Source organism: Aulostomus chinensis, chromosome 1, assembly GCF_037954235.1.
Source record: "Aulostomus chinensis isolate RoL2024-O1b breed Wild chromosome 1, RoL_Achi_v1.0, whole genome shotgun sequence".
NCBI classification, from domain to species: domain Eukaryota; kingdom Metazoa; phylum Chordata; class Actinopteri; order Syngnathiformes; family Aulostomidae; genus Aulostomus; species Aulostomus chinensis.
The window spans coordinates 63,836,435-63,855,905 of record NC_141320.1 but is presented as its reverse complement, the minus strand read 5'-3'; the positions used below and the strand labels follow the sequence as shown (position 1 = coordinate 63,855,905).

The 19,471-nt window shown below is 43.3% G+C and overlaps 2 long non-coding RNA genes and 8 other non-coding genes across 10 annotated transcripts; 7 read left to right on the top strand and 3 right to left on the bottom strand.

The window, feature by feature from the left end:
• Nucleotides 1–194: 194 nt before the first annotated feature.
• On the top strand, nucleotides 195–5,189 carry LOC147272717 (uncharacterized). The gene is made up of 3 exons (XR_015115959.1): nucleotides 195–469; nucleotides 4,602–4,778; nucleotides 5,100–5,189. It is a non-coding gene; the product is annotated as an uncharacterized LOC147272717 (long non-coding RNA).
• On the top strand, nucleotides 1,068–1,140 carry trnam-cau (transfer RNA methionine (anticodon CAU)). The gene has a single exon. It is a non-coding gene; the product is annotated as a tRNA-Met (tRNA).
• Nucleotides 1,434–1,506, top strand: trnak-cuu (transfer RNA lysine (anticodon CUU)). Its single transcript has one exon. It is a non-coding gene; the product is annotated as a tRNA-Lys (tRNA).
• On the top strand, nucleotides 1,810–1,880 carry trnag-gcc (transfer RNA glycine (anticodon GCC)). The gene has a single exon. It is a non-coding gene; the product is annotated as a tRNA-Gly (tRNA).
• On the top strand, nucleotides 2,392–2,462 carry trnag-gcc (transfer RNA glycine (anticodon GCC)). Its single transcript has one exon. It is a non-coding gene; the product is annotated as a tRNA-Gly (tRNA).
• Nucleotides 2,759–2,830, bottom strand: trnad-guc (transfer RNA aspartic acid (anticodon GUC)). Its single transcript has one exon. It is a non-coding gene; the product is annotated as a tRNA-Asp (tRNA).
• On the top strand, nucleotides 3,099–3,171 carry trnam-cau (transfer RNA methionine (anticodon CAU)). The gene has a single exon. It is a non-coding gene; the product is annotated as a tRNA-Met (tRNA).
• On the bottom strand, nucleotides 3,346–3,417 carry trnad-guc (transfer RNA aspartic acid (anticodon GUC)). Its single transcript has one exon. It is a non-coding gene; the product is annotated as a tRNA-Asp (tRNA).
• A 73-nt stretch (nucleotides 5,190–5,262) lies between the features above and the next one.
• Nucleotides 5,263–13,335, top strand: LOC147272715 (uncharacterized). The gene is made up of 5 exons (XR_015112193.1): nucleotides 5,263–5,388; nucleotides 7,628–7,775; nucleotides 9,795–9,891; nucleotides 11,045–11,186; nucleotides 11,295–13,335. It is a non-coding gene; the product is annotated as an uncharacterized LOC147272715 (long non-coding RNA).
• Nucleotides 7,235–7,305, bottom strand: trnag-gcc (transfer RNA glycine (anticodon GCC)). Its single transcript has one exon. It is a non-coding gene; the product is annotated as a tRNA-Gly (tRNA).
• Nucleotides 13,336–19,471: the final 6,136 nt, after the last annotated feature.

Below are 19,471 nucleotides of genomic sequence, written 5' to 3'. Positions count from 1 at the left end.
TTTGCGAAATACGCTGTTTCCTGATTATGAGGCGTTCAGGAAAAACCAGGCAAACACAAAAATAAACTTCGGTGGCGGTGTAGTGGTTTGCTTCGCTGCATAAACCTGGCAAATTATACACTCAAACTCGTAAGAATGGCTGGAAGTGTTTTCAAGCCTCTATTCAGTGCCGTCAGACGTTATTATTAATGAATACAGACGCAACTGGTAGTTTTAGCAAGAAGCGTTGTGACGACCATGAACGTGACAGCGGCCATGTCAGGGCGCCGCTACCTGACCACCAGGCGCCTCCACGTACTTGGTGATGGCAGTTTACAGTAAACTTAATGGTGCACAGAGCACATGTTTTTGGTAGAAAAATCGTGACTCCGGAAGATTAAAGCATAATTTCCGAGCTTGGAACGGGGATTCGGGTCTGGATTCGCTAACCACCGAGGGGTAAAAATGTTAGCACCTCTGCTGCTAATCGGTGAGAAATTTTTCCTTCTCTTTCTTTCCTTGTCCTTATTTTATCATTGATGACACTCGGCTATTTCCATTTGTAAAGTCATATTACAAATTTCCTTTTTCCGACTTGTGTCTGTTTTCCTTGTTTTAATTGTTGTAGCTATTTTTTTTTGGGGGGGGGGTGGCATAGCTGTTAGTTAAGGTTGAAGCAGTTAAGCTAGCAGCTTTTTTCCCCACCCTCTTCCATGTTATAGTGAAGGTGACTTGAGAGGGGGGAAAAAATACATTTTTTTTGTGTTTTCCTCGGATAAAGTTTGTGGGTATTACTGGCGCGAGTAAAGTGAGAGGTTGCATGATAGCGGTGAGAAGCCATGTCGTCATCTAGTGGACACAGGCGAGATGCAGTCAATATGAGACTGACGGATAGTTGAGCGTCATCAGTGTTCCAAATGTTGAGAAACTGGTTTTATGACGTGCACTGTTAGCTGGACTATGTGGTGGTTGAATTATCTGTTTAAGAGTTTCAATTTACATGTGAAAAAGGAATTAATAGTGACCTTAGATGAATTGTCTATAGCTCTGACAAGTAAATAAAAGCTTTTGAAACGAAGCGTTTCGAAGCCTCGTTGGCGCAGTAGGCAGCGCGTCAGTCTCATAATCTGAAGGTCGTGAGTTCGAGCCTCACACGGGGCACGCTTTTTTCCTTCACGTTTCTTTTCTGTCTTCTTTTCCTGGAGAGAAGAGGTAAAACTCACTCATGATCAAAAATAATTGGTTCTCATGTTATGACACTTGGCCCCGGATTTTTAAAGAATTTCAGGAAAATAAAGGCATATCATCATTGTTTTGTCCAATGTACTAATTACTTGCTAATTCTGTACCATCATACGTCACACGTTGACTCGATAGCTTCAGACATTTCTCTCCAGTTCATAATGTGCCCTTATGGAAATATTCAAAAAGCCATAATTTTCCATCAATATTATGCCCGGCTAGCTCAGTCGGTAGAGCATGAGACTCTTAATCTCAGGGTCGTGGGTTCGAGCCCCACGTTGGGCGTAAGATTTTTCCTTCCTGTTGCGGTTCATTTATGATAAATTAAACATTATTTAATCTAATCTCTGACATCGATGCTTGTGAAGCTCGTAGACTTTTAGTCTAGAATGTTTTTTTTATTGTTATTGGCTATGATGCAAGTTATCATTTTGGTGATGTTGTGGAAGCCTAACTACCTAACTGTCCACAAAAGGACAACGTGAAGATCCACAGGTCTGCTGAGGACTCATTGATGACTATCATAAATTGATCGCTTCTGCTGTTGATCCGTTTTTATTCTGATGATGTAAGGATTTTGCTATATCAGCATTGGTGGTTCAGTGGTAGAATTCTCGCCTGCCACGCGGGAGGCCCGGGTTCGATTCCCGGCCAATGCATGAAATTATTTTGCTTTTAACTTGGCAATGTACAAAGTCCTCTTCCTTCCTCTTCTTATTGCCAATGTGTATGTTTTCAGAGTGATCAGAAAGCTTTTTATGTGGCGGGTGGGTGAGAAAGGACAGTGAATAAGGACAGAAAGGACAGTGAATAAGTGTAGGGGCCCTGCAAGGCACAGGGTACAGACTACTGTGGTAGAAGCACAGTCCAGGATCCAGTATGGAAGGGGTTGGTTATCCCTCATGGTTGTTGTCCAGGAGTTTAGGCTGATAGTGTTCAAAGCACCGAAATGCATCCGTCGATGGTGTCCCAGCAGGGCAGAGATGGTAAAGAACCCACCTTTCCAAGGACTTCATAAGGTGGGATGTTACTGCTGAAGTCTTTGGGGTGCGGGGTCTTGGGCACAGGGATGACTGAGAGCAAGACAAGTTGCAAAAACGAGTTGAAAAGCCCAAGTTGTGGCTATTGTAGCATTTGCTCTATGCCTATTTGAATGATAGCTAACATCAAGCATTGGTGGTTCAGTGGTAGAATTCTCGCCTGCCACGCGGGAGGCCCGGGTTCGATTCCCGGCCAATGCACATCCTTTTCGAGGAGTTGATCTAAAGTGCTGAAGATTTTGATAAATGCAGGACATCTCTGTATGTGACATTGTCTATTTTTCCCCTGGGTGAGGTAGAGAGTGATGTGCATCATGAGGCAACTCAAAGTTTGGAACCATTTTTGTTTAGAACATTACTGGACTAAAGTGACAAGATGGTGTTTGCAACTTGTCGCTCAAGAGAAAACAATGTGTTGCTGTGTTCCTCTGTGACATCACCTGGGTGTGAAAAGTCACACAGAAACAAAGGGAGGTGGCAACAGAAAAGAGTGTGCACTCCCCGTCGGGGAATCGAACCCCGGTCTCCCGCGTGACAGGCGGGGATACTCACCACTATACTAACGAGGAGATATTTGTTGGCATGGTTCCTCCCCTTTTTAAACATTCCAGCGGACAATGATGGCTCCAGAAGAGACGAATCAGCAGCAGTAGCACTGGAGTCGGGGTAGACTGCTGTTAAGTGGAAGGGCTGCGAGTGCTGGAAAGGGGGGGAGATCACTTGGCCATAATCATGTTGCCCTAATGACTTAACTAATACATGTGAGTGCTCATATGTGACCTTTTGTCAGAGACCTTTAATAGCTGATTGAATTAATTTCCATTCTGCATTTTGCAGGCCTCGTTGGCGCAGTAGGCAGCGCGTCAGTCTCATAATCTGAAGGTCGTGAGTTCGAGCCTCACACGGGGCACAGTTTTTTTTTTTTTTGGCCAATCTGTGTGATAGTGGCGCAACAGCTCTCTAATTGCGAGTAAACTGTTAAAATATATATCACAATGTGAATTCCATCAGTTCGCCTCGAAAGTTGTCACCAGCAAGCATAGAATCTTACTGTTAGAAGGTTGAAAAAAAAAAATGATATGCACTCCCCGTCGGGGAATCGAACCCCGGTCTCCCGCGTGACAGGCGGGGATACTCACCACTATACTAACGAGGAGATGTTCATTGTGCTGGCCACGCCCTTTTTTAACAATTAAGCAGTTGCACAGTGGTAGTAAAAACCTGTGCCACAAGAGGGAGCCTTTGACCCATCTTGCTGTTCCAGAGGGCAGCAGCGTGGCCAGAACTTGTGAGTGTCACACAAGGGACAGGGAACACGGTTGTCTTTACGTCTTTACTTGAGAAGTTTTCTTGTTCCCGGGGGGGCTAAAGAAGCACCTCAGGAAGGACATCCATGTTGGAGGATTAAGTACAAAATAAAATATGAATATGTCCTCAAATCAAATCACGAATACAATAAGGAATCAAGGGCAATGGAACCTGTGGTCCCGCAGTCGTTAAGAGTTGGATTTTAAACCATTCCCTCTGTTTTCATCGTTAATGTTTTTCCACCTTGGCTCGGTGCATGTGCAAAGGACAAAATACGTAAGTGCTGGTGTAAAGACAAAAAGAAGAATATGTGTGTGTCATTGGAAACAGCAGTGGCTGCCACTTCCATGAAAAAATAAAGATATGCAGCGTTTGTCAGAAATGATTTGTTTCTGTTTTTGGTAACTAGTAGTTAGACATGCAAAGTAACGTTTCAGACAATTTTTGAACCAGCTTGACTCTTTGATCAAATTGTCACATTGCCATAATTGGAAGCAATTTCACCTTTTGAGGTCTGATTCTACGGTTGTTAATGTGCTGAAAAAGCATGCAGTCGAGTAATTAAATGTCTCAGCAAGACAAGTGGAGTGGCACTCATTGATTTTTGTTGCTGTTTGTTTTTGTTTCCCGCCCAGATGACAAAGCTGTTTTCAGGCCTAATAATGAATGTCATTTTGCAGGGGATTAAAATTTCTCCTTTTGGGATTTCTAAATGTCTACTTATATTTATCTTGCTTCCCACTGCTTCAGCCAGAAATAACAGCATTATTACTTTTATTGATCTTTCGTCCAGTATTGTAAATCCTTTTTATTACACTGACATTTGTATCATTATTCAGTTCTTGGTAGGTATTGGCTGGACATTCAAATGTAGGTCTGGTCGGTTGTCAAAATACGACTTTGAACAACCAGCTGAAGGGTGATGTGAGTTCAGAAACTTGTCAACCTACTGAAGAGCCACCAACCCCAGTGAGCGCCCCTGAACTTTTTATTTGCCAGAGTGAAACGTTAAAACAATAATCCATCCTGCAGCAGGCCAGACATGACCTCGACCTGCCTCCGGTGATCGATGGAGTGTGATGGCCCATTGCTTTCTCATCTCCTTCTCCCACTCCATCCTGCTCCTCCTCCTCCTCCTCGCTGTCACCTGGCTGCAGGAGGCACATGGCCAAACCATTCTGTCATCATGGCGACGCAACAGTCATACAGGTGGGTTTGATGTCTGTGTTTGAGATATAATGCTCTGCAATTATTTTGAAGTTGTGGGCAGTTTCTGTTGCTCTTTGTGAAGCAACAGTGGTGTGCGCCCCTCTGGAAACGCCCCCCTCAAGCCTATCGTTCCATGTGATGCACAACAACCTGATGCCACACTGAGGCGTGAATAAACTGGTGGTGTTCCTCTAAGATTTTTTTCTCAGCTCATCAATCTTGCAGGTGGAGCGTGTATCCACCGACTGTACCTTTCTCAGGAATAAAAGCATTGGTGCCATCATGTATCATGGATTCTGTATTTTTGTCCTCTCTTGGCAGTGGAGCTGAAAGCAATGTGAAAATCGTGTGTGTGTGTGTGTGTGTGTGTGTGTGTGTGTGTGTGTGTGTGTGTGTGTGTGTGTGTGTGTGTGTGTGTGTGTGTGTGTGTGTGTGTGTGTGTGTGTGTGTGTGTGTCCTGAGGGCGAGTGTGTACTGGTGGTTTGACACCAGTGTCACAACACTGCCAGAAGGTGACAGAATCATCATCAGGTTGTCTGGGGTCTGGCCAGTCCATCTGGTTGGCAGTCACCATCAGGCCTGAGGCTATCACAGGAAGTGAGAAATGATGGTAAACACACACACACACACACACACACACACACACACATACACGCATTCTGAGGAATCACTATTTCTCAGTGTCTTCCCTGTTGTCACAAGTGCAAAATATCATTAGCTATGTTTCTGTCATGGATTTTGATGTACATTTTGCTGTTTTGCGCATTTTACTTGTCATAGAAACAGCATAATGCTAACACCTCAAAGGTTTTTTTTTTTTTTTTTTGCCTTTTTCAACACGGAGTAAATGCAGGAGACGAAACCATCTAATTCTGATCAGATCTGACGAAGCAAAACTTTGACTCCCGAGCTGTTTCCACTGTTCCAGTTGTTCCCAAACTTTGTCACCATGGAAGCAGCAGGAGGTCAGATACAGTGAGCACCATGGAATAAAGTTCTCCTCCAGCTGTAGACCAAAACAAAGAGCCCACCCTCTTCCACGCGATCACGTTCAAACCAGCGTAACGTTGCCTTCACCGCCATCTACAGACGCAAACACCAACCTCGTGACCTGGTTTATTCGCTTAAATTTCTTCTTTTGTAGCATTACTATAATGCCTTATCATCAACTGTCCCTCACCATTACCAGCATCTCCATCAACCCCCCCCCCCCAAAAAAAATCTTTCCTTCACACCGTCCTGCTGGTAGGAGGATGTCCCAGGTTTTTGGCATTCATGCCGTTGCAGTGTTCCGAAATCCTTGCAACTGCTGCCATCTATGAAAATTCTGATGATTTGGATCCTGACATATGGACATCTGGTTTGCAATCAGATTTGCCGTCACCGGCTTCTCGGGTGGGCTGAGCAATAATTAAGCTGGACTTTTATTGCATTTACTCTCTTTTTTTTCCGTGCTTGCTGTAATTTACCAGCTGCGATGAGCCATCTGAGCTTAATGAATGCAGAAGAAAGAAAGTGGCACACATAAAATGGCTGCATTATTCATTTCAGGGGGATTTTTTATCAATGAAGCCAGGACTCATTAACTGGCATGTTTGCACCTAATATTGGATTTTGCTCGCATTTCCAGCCAACAAGCTGCTCCGTGTTCCAAGGTGGCTTAAACAGTTGTTTAGATTTCAGAACGGACAGCAGTCTGGCTGTGATATGACAGTGTTGGCAGCGATTTCTAAACCACATTCCCACAATGGAAATGAGGAACATAGTGCATAAATAAAGCTCTTTCTTCTCCTCATTACCCCCGGCTAGGGTTTTGTTTACATGCGAGAGTATTTACAAAAACAAAGAAAAGAAAGGATGGACTACTTAGTGTCCGTCGGTCATTTAATGGAGAAATATTGCTGAATATTCAAACCGAGCAGGTTTTGTCCACACTTCTCCAGCATGTATATTAAACACCGGGAAGCACAGCTGTCAAGAGTTCATCATACACTTTAGTCTCCGTTTACATCTGCCATTGTTTATGCTACTAAAGCTTAATGACCCATTTATTTCCCTGAAGAAAAATGACTTGTGCCAGGGTCAGAAACAGTCCCAAACAAAGAAGTACAGCATAAAAATGCAATGATACATCCTGGTCGGTAATAATCATGGAAATTAGTTCCACCATCTCTTTTGGCTGAGGTTCTATGGAGCCCCGATGGTGACACGAGCAAACACTGGAAATAGAAAAGTTTATCTGGTGCTCATCAAAACTTTGTCATGCTCATCGAAAACAATCTGGGGATTTCCGGTTCCTTGTCCATGTCCCCCCACCTTCAGAGCCCCGTATGTCTTTCACCAAGTCTTGATCACTTTGATGAAATTTTCTACAAATGTCACGGCTGGCAAGTTGACAAAGAGCGAGGCAGGAAAAACCGTACAAATAAAATAAGACGTAGATGGGAAGAAAAGAGTGCATTGGCCGGGAATCGAACCCGGGCCTCCCGCGTGGCAGGCGAGAATTCTACCACTGAACCACCAATGCCTTCATTTTGAAGGTGTGGGGTAGTGTTATAAATAGGTGACACTTTCCTCCACTGCATGTGTTTTCCCATTTGTTCTGTTCTGACCCAAGTCCATAATATCACTTGACCCACAGTCCACAGAGTGACACACCCATTCAGGGACTTCAGTGTATTTTGTCTCTAAAATGAAGTTGTTACATGTGCCAGGGTCTGTCTTTATCAACCATTTCCAGGTGTCAATTCATGAGATTGCTTCAATGAAACTTCATCAGCTTGCCATTGTTCCTCGAGAACAAGATTCAAGTGTGTTTGAGTGTCTGGATTTTGTCTCTGTCCTCATAGGAGTAGTCCAACAGTTCAACCCTCAGAGGAGTGGGACAGCACCCCCTGCCTGTGGAACATGTGGCCATGCATAGTCCTGCAGGGAAGACAGCGTGCCAGCAAACAACTGGATGTTGCCAGTATAACTCAGAACCAACCCCCACATCAGGTAGGTTGATCAGAGCTGTCAGAGATTAAAGTCAGAATCCAGAGATCACAGTCAGGACTCTGAGATGAAAGTCAGGGAGGGCATGGATCTCTTAAGTGCCAAGGTATAGCTTCGACGATATTTTTCGGGAGATGTGTAAACCTCCCCTTCAAATGCCAACCTCATGGTGGCGCAGTTGGAAGCCTGTATTTGCACGTCATACTTGTTGAACAATGTAGAAGATTTGATCAAACACGGGTTGCTGCAGCTGGTGCTCGGGAAAAAGTCCTCATGGCTGAAGATGAGAAGACATTTTTGGAGATTCTTTTGTATCACATCATAATTTCTCCCCGAAAAACAAAATATAACTGTCGACTTGTAACTGAATTCCTTTCAGACACAACGCCGTTTCTCTAACGGTGGATCTTTTAATTTGGGTGCATTTTTAGCATTTTTCGAACGCTTAACCCGCACCTCTAACCCACTTTTCAGGCGTTTGTTCCGTTTTTTTTGTTTTTGTTTTTTCGCTTGCCGTCACCATCACAGGGCTTCAGCGGCTCTAATACGCTTCGTTTTGAGATGCTCCGTCTTCTGTCTTTGCTGCTGATGCAGTTGATCTCTTTCCTGATGCACAGCAGAGTGAATCAAGATATTTGTGCAACTGTCGCACACACAGTTCCAATGTCATCCCTCTTGACTGGAGCTCTGCTGCTTCTAAGAAGTGGTAATGTTAGCAAGTGGTGACTGCTTCTCAGTAAAACCTGAACATCTTATGATTTTTATTTTTTTTCTGCTGGCTTTGCGAAAATTAGATTGAGAGTACATTGGATTACATTCCTTTTTAACTGAGAATACCTTTCAAATCACACTGGATGTACTACTTCTATGACTGGGGGGAAAAAAAATCTCACTAATGGACCTGGATATGCTTGAAAAAGTGAAATTAAGCATGGAAGTACATTTGCAGAAATATTAATTTCCCAAAGTAGTCAGTGGAATCCTCTCAAGCACAGCAGCTCGCTTCCTTTTTAATTTTTTTTTTTTTTTTACCTCAAGCACATGCTCGATTTTACTTTTTTAGACTCCCAGGTGATGATGGAAGATTTCCTGTGTGAAGTGCTCCTTTCTGCCTCCATCCAAGCAAGGAGGAGGGTCCCAAGGACTATCACTCAACATTAATCTAGTCTGCAGTCCCCTCAGGCGGTATGGGTTACATTACAACAAAGCTATTACAAGAAACGAAACAAACACTCTAACATATTCAGATAGTAAGAGGAGGAACGTGTCTTTTTTGTTGAAGAGCTTGTGTGACTCTGCCGGTTTGTATCTCTTGTGTATACCTCACAATAGCAGTCCTCTAGAAAAACCTCCATGTAGAAAATATGCATTTTTCAAAGCACTTGGTACCTAATGAGACACTGACAGAGATTTTAACATGAGATGACAAAAAAGTCCTGCTACTTAGCAATGGAGGCAGCAAGCATTCATTCCATCTTGGGTATTGTTGCAAGCGGAGCCCTGATTGGTCCGAGATGGGAGGCACCAGAAGCTGATTGATGCCCTTGGTGGCCACGGGTCATTTTACCCGGGTGAGTGAGAGCCGGTTAAAGTTGATCCCAGGACAGAAAAAAGCCAAGTGTTTGCAAGTTTAGGATTTTTTTTTTTTTTTTTTTTTTGCCAGTGGAACAAAAGACAGCTAAACACACAGACACACACACACACACACACACACACACACACACACACACTGTGAGATATTATTGCACACGCTTTGAAAAACAAATACCTCCTCTGTGAGGGGGAAGAACAAACAGACGTTAATTACTACAAGTCAGTAAAAGGAAACGAGCACATTCTCTTATTTATACACAAGAATGAAACACAGACACACAACAGGAAGCAGGGCATTCAAACAATATCAGTTCCACTGTGTACGTTACAGATAACGACAATGTGAGTAAACACTGCATTAATTTATCTCCTGTCTGTCTCCCCTCTCTCTCTCTGTCTCCCTGTCTCTCTCTCTCTCTCTCTTCTCAGTGGGTGTGGCCTCTGCATTCATTCATAACTGTCTGCATGTGCTGAGCTGGAGTGTTTGCAGCTAAAGGTTGCAGAGTTGTCTCAAAGGTTACGGAAGGTCGCTTTCTGCTTCTGCTGTAAAAAGTTCTACCCTGTTCGGTCCTGCATTTGTTTTGGTGTCACCTCAGAACACATTTCAATTGATTCGGATCAAATTTTGCACACTGTTACCTCCCTTACTGCTGTTATAATTAAACCACACAGGGTTTTATTCTCATCAAACAGAAACCATGAGATTAAAGATGAGCTATTATTTTCACTGCAGCCTCCCATCTCACTCAAAACACTTTATCCTGAGTCTAAAAGTAATTTTACTGCTCTACAAATAATGAGAAGTAACATAAAATGAAGGGAACGAGTGAAATTCGGCTGTCACGACTGCAGTACATTGCATGTGACATTCTGCTGAGAGAGGAGAACGCTCATTTATCAGCTGCTGTCTTCATCGCTGGAGTCCTTTAATGAGGCGTGCCCTGGTAGAATCAATACCTCCGAGAGCTAATGACTTCTCCATGAGGAAATGACGGGGGGGTGTGGCGCCTCTAATAGGCTCCTCCATTATCTGCATGGTTTTTTTGTTGTTGTTGTTGTTGTTTTTTTTCCATCGGTGCGGTGGGTAGTCAGTTGAGGAGACCTAAGTTTCGCGAGCTGGCAGTCTTAGAAACAGGAATACTCACTTCCACTTTCAGCTGAATTCAGAGTGGAAGAGTGGTATTCATGCTCCAGTTCATGCTCATTTGACTGATGAGTTCTTCACTGCAGTCAGTAAATATGCTGGAAATATCAACTTAATTGCATATTTGTTGGCTTGTTTTTTGGGTTTTTTTTTGCCTCGTACAGCAGCCTTGGGTTTCATGGGAGAGACAAACTGAATCTAAACAATTATTATTATTCACCAGAGCTTTTCTCTGTCCCAAGGTGTGCTTTCTAGCCTCCCAGTGGAGTTGTTTACCATGTCTCACTGCAAACGATTCCAGAATTTGTTTTGCGACATTTTGCAGCATGTAATTTTGACATTTGAGCAAAGTGTCTCGGCGTACATGATTCAGGTACACGTTTCAATCAGTGGAATAAATACATAACATTATACCAGAAAAATACAGTGTTTTTCCATGTTCTTTTTCCTGGACACACCACCTATTTCCTGTTTTCACTCTTTAGCTGGTAAACAAAGGCGTTGTCTTGAATAAGTTTCTGCTCATTCACGTCAGGGTGTCAACGACTCACACGCGACCTTATCGACCTGCAAAGGTTTAAAAGCCTGTGACTCCAGCCTCACGTCGTTGCCTCCTGGGGAGCCTCATCATGTTCTTCACACCTGTCACCACCAAGAGAGCAAGATGAACCATGCAGGTGTTGGACTTAATGGTTCTTTGGTAATCAGACTCGTTTATTGGGCGTGTGTGGACTGTTGATGTGCACTGTGGCTCAATGACTGACAGCTGACCCTTCTTATTACAGGCAGGGGACCCCTTTGTTCTACCTTCATTATCAGCAGCGCTTCTGTGCTCTGTCCAGCCAACAAGCACTGGTGGAACTTTGCGGCCTGGAACTTTTGTCCTCCTTCCCCGGCTCATTCATCTCCTCTGACAGATGGAGGGGGGAAAAAAAGGCCATCCTCTCTTGCAGCTAAGGCTCTTTAGTCTCTAATTTTCTTCTTGTTTTCACATCAAGGTCAGTTTCAGTGAACAGGATATCTATATATTTTGATGCTGATGGGTTTAACTTGCCGCCTTTATTTTCCCTCAGAGTTTTCTCCTAACTGAAAGAAATTTAGCTTAATGATATCGAAATGATGCCCATTTGTTAAACTGTCGCCACCGCTGCTAATGCATCTCTTATTGTATGTAACCTTGGAGCTAGTTTATAGGCTACTCTCCAAATATGATAATCCTGATATTTGCAGCAAGGGCAACGACTACAAATACAGCATGCATACCTGTCGCGGTTACCTTGACCTTTGAGTAAAAGTTGAATTCCTCATCTCGTTGCACTCTTTCGTTATTAGTTTAAATTAAACTAGAGGGACATTGCTAAGTCATCCTCCTCAGTTCTACACAATCAGCAGCTATTAGATATATGATGAGCACTAAACGCAAGTGATAGTTATGATGTCCCGATTATGCCCAAGTCCACTTCAAGTAAAATGTTACCTACCTTATTTTATTCCCCCTTTCCCTGATGATCCTCTGTTAGATAATATAGAATCAAGCCATAAATTGGATCCACCGCGAGCTGCGGGTGAGGAGATATTCCCACCACATTATATGAGACGAACCAGGACAACCTTGAGATATACAGCCAGCTCTGGAAAAACCCCAGCTTCAGTTTAATAAATCAAACCGCATGAGCGTTAAGACTGTGGATGGGCCTGTGTGCATGCTAATGTAGCCTACAAATCACCTATGATTACCCGGCTCAGCTTCTTTAGCTGCGTTTTTAATGAGTTTTCCTCAAAGAAATGTCAGTCTTCAGGTCCGTTTTCTATTATTGTTGCACCTGTTGCAGAACGACACCATCGTCCATTCAAAAAGTGATAAATCATCTTGGGGATGTTTGTTTGAACAATCAGTCTTGTTGCATACGCTCACAGTTCTACCCTTGCACACATTCTCAGAGCTGTCCTGTGGCTCACCTTGTGCCTTTGGAATTATTCACGAGGCAGTTACGCTCACTTATGCGTCCATTAAGCACCATCTGCAGCCTCCTGAGGCGAGAATGGAGAGGGAGTGAGAAAGGCACCCAGGGATGGGGCGCTGGAGGATGCACAAAATAGAGGATGGGAAGGAAAGGATAAAGGATGAAAGTGGGTGAAATTAAATGACAGGGAAAAGGATGATTCGAGGGGGCAGAGTGAACAGTAAAGGGAAGGCGTGAGAAATCAAGGGTCCCTTTTGGACAATTGTGGGGTTTTTTTCCCCTGTATTTATGTTGGACATTTTATTCTTTCACTGAAAACAAGGGAGCTGGGCAACAACTTGCTGTCCTTCTCGTTTGCCTCAGCAGATGCGTTACCACAGCAACAGATGAGCTGACTCAACAGTAATTAGTCTGTTTTTATTGCCCACACTAAGATGAGATCACTCTTTGATCATGAAATCATGATGACAAGCAGCTACACTCTGTCACAGCCAACTAAACCCAAAGTTTGCTGTGGGCCTGAATTGGATAGCTGTGCCACAAACAAGTCAGTGTGTGCAGATCTGGAGTCACATTATCCTTCTGTATGCAGAATTTCGGCTCGGGTTCAGCTTCCAGAATACTGGGGATGTCAGAAACGACACTTGTGGGTTCACCTCCTTCGCTCTGATCCAAGGCCAGTGAGCGGGAAAACAGTGTCAAACTCAGCACATCTGTCACTGTGCACGGTAAATTCAAGAAGAAAAACATATATTTTTTGAATTGAGGGGGACATAAATACAGGTTTCACGGTGGTTTCAAGACAAAACTTAACAATATGGAAGGAAATAAAACCCGTCATATTGTGAGGTCCTCACCAATAGCCGGCCAAAACATATGGATCTCGGGTATATTGACGAATAACCGTTAGCATATCACGCTGACTTGCTCCTGTTCAGTGAGTCATTTGTAGCTGACTTGAACATGCTAGTCCTTCATACTGAGCCCCACATCACGAGGGGGGGGGGGGGTTCATTACCGCAAAGTGTCAAGCTATGGGAAGAAAGTTCTTCAGTATTTGCAACGTCAGTGACTTAGAGAAGTGTGTGCTTCTGCGGCTGTTCCCTCCTGCAGCTACAGTATAGAGCTCACAGGTGCTCGTTTATCCTCAGGTTCTCCTGCTGCTTCTGGGTCATTAATATCACTGCAAATACACCCGTATTTCCTGAGAAATGAATGAAGCGTTGCAATGTTTTGTCGCATTGTTTTGTAACTGTGATTTAAGATAATCTCAGCAGAGGCACTTGTTTCTATTGTCAGAGGATAAAACAATTTGATTAGCCCTGCATTGATTTTAATAGTCACTGGAAAAAATCAGCAGCTTTCTTCCTAAGTTCAAGGTTTTAGTCAAATCCAAAGTTTCCCCTAAAGAAGAGAACAAGATTCTTGACAAGATGTCCTGATGTGCCCGAAGCAATTTGTCAGTAACTTTTAAGAATGACAGGTAAAATAAAGAGAGGCAAAATGAAAATATTTCAGATTTCAAACAGCTTCGACGCCGTCTGACAGGCAAGCCATATGGTGCCGCGCTAATCCTTCTCCATTCCCTGACATTCTTAAATGGATTATCTCCTTGGCTGCTTAATAGTATTTCATTTTCATTCTGTCACACAGTCCTATACCCCTACATCACTCACACGAGGATTCAATTAGCATGGCAGTAATTAAGCAGGGGCTATTCCTCCCAGAAATACACACCAGTGTTTTTTTGACAGCTTTCCCATAGAAGTTTGTGCATGCGTGTGTGTGTGTAGACGTGTGATCATAATCTTTGCTTGATTACATCGCTATTTGACACAGCAGCTATAATGTTTGCTCCATTCGTCTGTCATTAATACGCATTCAGTGGAGTATTTTGCACCTCTTTGTTGGTGTATTGATCTGTAAACCTCGTCACTGCAAAAGTTTACAGGACAGTTTTGAAATTCCCTGAAGTTTCTTGCGTCTGGTTACAAAAGCGTGCTGAGTGATGTGTGGCACCGCTTTTGACCATGAGAGAGTGCATTTCCAAGTCATGTAAGCCGTGAGCGGGCGTATTTTGCTTTCTAATGATTAACAATGCTTTTCGTCTGAGTGCTTTGGAATTATGGCAAACTCAGGAAGTGCTATACCTTCTATGAATGCGGAATGTGAAGCCCCAGGTGTTAAATCAGTTACTCTGATTGGTGTTCAATACTCCCATGATATCACACAGGAGTTCCACCCTCCATCACCGTGGCTGACTAAAACGGCTTCGATGCTATTGGCCAGTGTGTGGCCAACCAGTACTTCACTTAGGCAACAGAAAATAAATGTGGATTGTGGTCGAAATAAATCAAGACTAAAAAAAAAAAAATAACGGTGAACAGTGTTTCGTAAGTTGAAGGAAAGAGCAGGAAGAACAGTATGAAGCAGCAGGAGGCGGCTTGTTCTAGTGGAACGTGTGACACACTTTCCAGCTCATTCAGAACTCTGGTACTAGCAGACAGGTTCTGATCCCCAAAGCTGTGAAGCATCATACAAGCTGTGTCGCGACTGTAAAAGCACCTTTTTAATGTACTCAAACAGCCCAGTGAACAATGAATATTTATGAATGGAACTTTTCTTGTTTTTACACTCAAGCTTGGTTTTAGGTTAAATTGATGGATTTCTCTGACATGCCGAGCGCTGCACAGCTCATCTTCTCGCACTAGAGCGAAGGAGAGAGGTGGTCCGGTACCCCGGCGCACCCACCTGCTTGTGTGAGTAGCCAATCATGCATCAGCTCCATCTCCCACCGAAACAACTGCAGGGTTCTTTGAAGTGAAATCTAATTATTATTGCTGCAGCTCTCTTCTTGGTGAACCTTGCGTGTGTGTGTGTGTGTGTGTGTGTGTGTGTGTGAGAGAGAGAGAGAGAGTATGAGCATACACCTATCAAAGCTCCCCCTTGGTGAACGTGACAGAAGAAGCACGGAGAAAGAACAAGCTGCTCAACAGCGCTTTCATCTTCTCCCCCCCCCCCCCCCCCTATGTTTTACCGCCTGAAAACTCAACTCTCACACATTAAAAAATCCTCTGTGTGTGAGAGAGAGCCTTCACGTTTCCTGCCGCTGCTGATTGTAGGAATTATCACTTGGTGAACATCGGTGACAAAGCAGCACCTGTGTGTGTGTGTGTGTGTGTGTGTGTGTGTGTGTGTGTGTGTGTGTGTGTGTTTCATTTAAACATGTTGATGCTAAGAAGTCCTGATGGTTTTTGGTGCACTGGTGCATCTGTGTGAGTGATGAAGTACTTTTTATTTCCCAGTTAAAGTTGTGCTGGTATTGTCGTGAAGTTGTCCTCTGCACCTCGGTGTGACGGAGACAGATAAAGACCTGCAAGCGTTGGCAGCAGGATATGAAATATGCTAATGAACCTACATAATGATAAACCATCATCACACGTATGACGGAGAGAAAATGAAAAACGGAGCAAAGGCCTTGATTTAGGACAAAGTTGAAAATCTATTTGAGGCATTGAGCTGACAGGAGGAGAGTCTAAGCCGCATTAAGTCATCAATCACTGGAAAACTTCCTTCTTTTTGTCTAAAAGTAGAATTTAGAGGTGATCGGAGCAGATAGCGACTCGCATTCACTGTCCACACCAATAGGAGGCAGCGTGTTACCAGACAGTTGAGTTGTCACGACTCTTGAGGTTACGAAAGATAATTCAGTGGCATTTTCTCTTCAATATTCTTTTAGTTCTGATTTAATTACTGCTGAAACTCATCGTCCACATTTAGGCAGCAACAAAGAGCAGATTGCGGTCAGATGTTTAATTCCAAAGCTACTGTTTTTCTCAAGTTTGAGCCAGCGACAAAGTAAAGGAATAGGCAAGAATGAGCACGTCAGATTGACTTCAGTTGATGTTCTTTGGACATTTTGTAGAAGAAAATTATGTAGGTTGCAGCGGAAGTTTGCACTGTGATTATGTTTTTTTTTTGTTGTTCTTGTTGATATTTTCTCCCTCTTTCTTGTGTTTTCATGTTGTCAAGGACTCAAGGAAGACGAACTGTCTGCCCTGGCTAACGGGGATGCTTGCAATAACCTTGACAATGAAAGAAAACAAGGAAATGCTAACTTCCTTAGCGCCAGTCAGAGAAGGGCTAACATTGTTGTTAATTTTAGTCAAATATTTGCAGTAAGTTGAAGGTTGTGGCCTGGAAAAGTCTCTGAACCCTGAAGCCTGATACTGATATTTTGAACACCCTGTTATGCTGAGATGAAATTGACTCATCTATAGAATTCCAATGTCTGTGAGAAAAATGCAGGACTACTTCCATTGGTTGGATGTTATTTCATACTGTTGTGACACGAAGAGTCTGACATTATTAACTTGGAACGTTGGAGACAGAAAAACATTTCTGTTTGTGCTCTTTCTTGGAGTCCTTGTCAGAAAATTGGAAGTAACCTTCATGACCCCTAACCCTGGTGCTTATAATACTACTGTGCTGTCACAAAGAGCTGTGCTTCTGCTCGTCCTTGAGAAGTCTTCTGCTCACACAGTTTATTTTTCCTTTTTTCTTCAAGTGCTTCAATAACTAAGGACACACATAAAGGTTGTCTGTAATACACGGACTGTCAAACAGATACCAGCCTGCTGTGGCTGCGAAAGAAAGACGGCTGCTGTGGATTAGATTTGTTTCTTTTCCCATTGATTCATGGCAGAAAAGTCCAAAATATTGTTCAACGATTGATCAGACATTTTTGGAGGTTTGTTGGCTCTGCATCCTGTTTACACCAAGAGAAGAAAAGACATGAATGGTTACAATTAAGAGGTAGTAAGTGACAGTTATGACTCGTTATGTAAAAAACAACAACAACAACAAAAAAAAGGAATATATGCAAGCAAAATTTGAAATTCTGCTAAGCAGTTTTTAACCTTAACAATTCTTAGTTGAACATCTCCCAAAATTTGGCATCTCACGTGTCAGATTTGGGCTTTAAATTTCATCAGAGGCAGAGATACCAAGTCACAGTGATAGTGTTTTGAACCTCTGGGCTGATAGCTCAGGGTTTTCCAGAACAATTCAAACTTAGAACTTAATCAAACCAACTGTAATTCGCTTCAGTTTTTCCCTCAAGCGTCTCTCAAGCTCAACGTCTCCTACATCTTGTGTGTCAAAGTTGGAATTTAAATTACGATTTGAAAATCGATTTCTATTTTAGAGTTCGTGGTTGTTGTTTTTTCTTACGTGGTGGACACAGGCCTCAACAGAAAGCAGATTTGACTAAATGTCCTCTAAGGCTCTTCGAGTTTATTGAAAACACTTCACCTTCACGTGCTGCGTACAGCTAAAAGTGCTGGTAATGGGTTTCCCTTCACACCGCCTCCAGCAGGGCTGTCCAGTTAATTGTGTGGTGATGCTTCTCCCCGTTATTGATGGAGGGATCATGATGAGAGCGGAGTGTCCTGTTTAGGGAGCTTCTGTCCTCCTGGTTTTGTTTGTGACTGATGAATGAAAGCTACATTTGAACCTGTGGTGTTTGCGTGATTGTGATTCCCCACGAAACTGTGATTTGCTCTCATTAGTTTGATATTGAGGCCATTTATATCACTAGTGCACCACGAGACAACCATCTGGTGCGTTTACTGGAGGCCATTAAAGGGGCAATAATAATCAAACAAAAGTCACAGTCAATAAGCTCCGATTGAGACGAAGTGAGGACCCGTCGCCACGAGTGAAGAGCTGCTATCATTCCATATTTCCTGCTGTCCCTGGCCAATCAGATGCTTCCTGTGATGGCTAATTGCACGAAAATGTGAACCACTCAAACGCCTGCTGCGAGTCGAGTTGTCAGATGTCCAGCGGTGCATTGTGGGGGATGCATTTCCAACAGAAGGTGTTAAAACATTTCTGCTGAAAAGGCATTTGTGTGTGTGTGTGTGTGTGTGTGTGTGTGTGTGTGTGTGCGTGCTTGATGCATGAATGTGGTTGGAGTTGGTGTCAAAACCAGGGATGACCTGAGTTTTTCAGTTCTAATACAGATGCCTTGATAAGAAGAAACCTATGTGTGAGATTGTGGTGTTTCAACAAGACACTGGCGCGACAACAAGGATCCGACATGGCGTTATTGTTTCTTTTTTTTATTTTTAATGTCTATCTTCTGTGCTCTGGTCCGCACCTTTGCACGGTTGGCGGCGCTAATTCACCCTCAACGACATATTTCTCTTTCTTATCTATCCTCCTCATTACAGCAACCATGAGGCATAACAAGTTAATACTCGTCAGACAGAACCCCCCCCCCCACACACACACACACACACGCACACACCTTGAGTTCCCACTGCCAAGTTCCCAAACTTTTCAGCTCAGGACCCCGAAAATAAAGGTGCAGGAGCCTGGTGAGGCCAGCTATCCCTGGAGGGGGCTGAAGTCTAGAAAGCCTGCACACACATGCAGGAACATAAACAAATAGGGCCTTTCTAATGGTTTTTAAATCTTTATGAAATCCCGCAATGATTATAAACATGATTTTATAAGCGCTGGCAGGATTATACCGGTCGTATCTCAGCAGCTCATTGGCGAAAACGGCTAGAGTACCCATTAAAGTCTCACAAGTGAAGTGTTTTTATTCTGCCATTTCCATGACAGCTACAATGATAATTAAGAGGATGAATGTGGAAGCGTCGTGTGCTGGTGATGTGATCCCGCTGTGGTCTCTCAGTGTTGCTCCAAACTATCACACTCACTTGTAAAATATCAAGGTAAGCATATTTTTCTCCCTCTGTAGTTTGATGACTCAACACATTCAGAGTGCAACTTGTTATAACAACTCCACTGACTGTCTTTGAACGTCCCAGGAGGTTTTTCCCATCCGGCTGCAATCAGCAGAAGACGGAGCTGTACGTCTCCACCTTATCTGCTATAAACTGGACTCGTCTGCTGGTAAAGAACATAAATGGTTGATATTCTCTTACTGGACTTCAATAAAGGCCCGAAAACGAGCAGAGATTAAA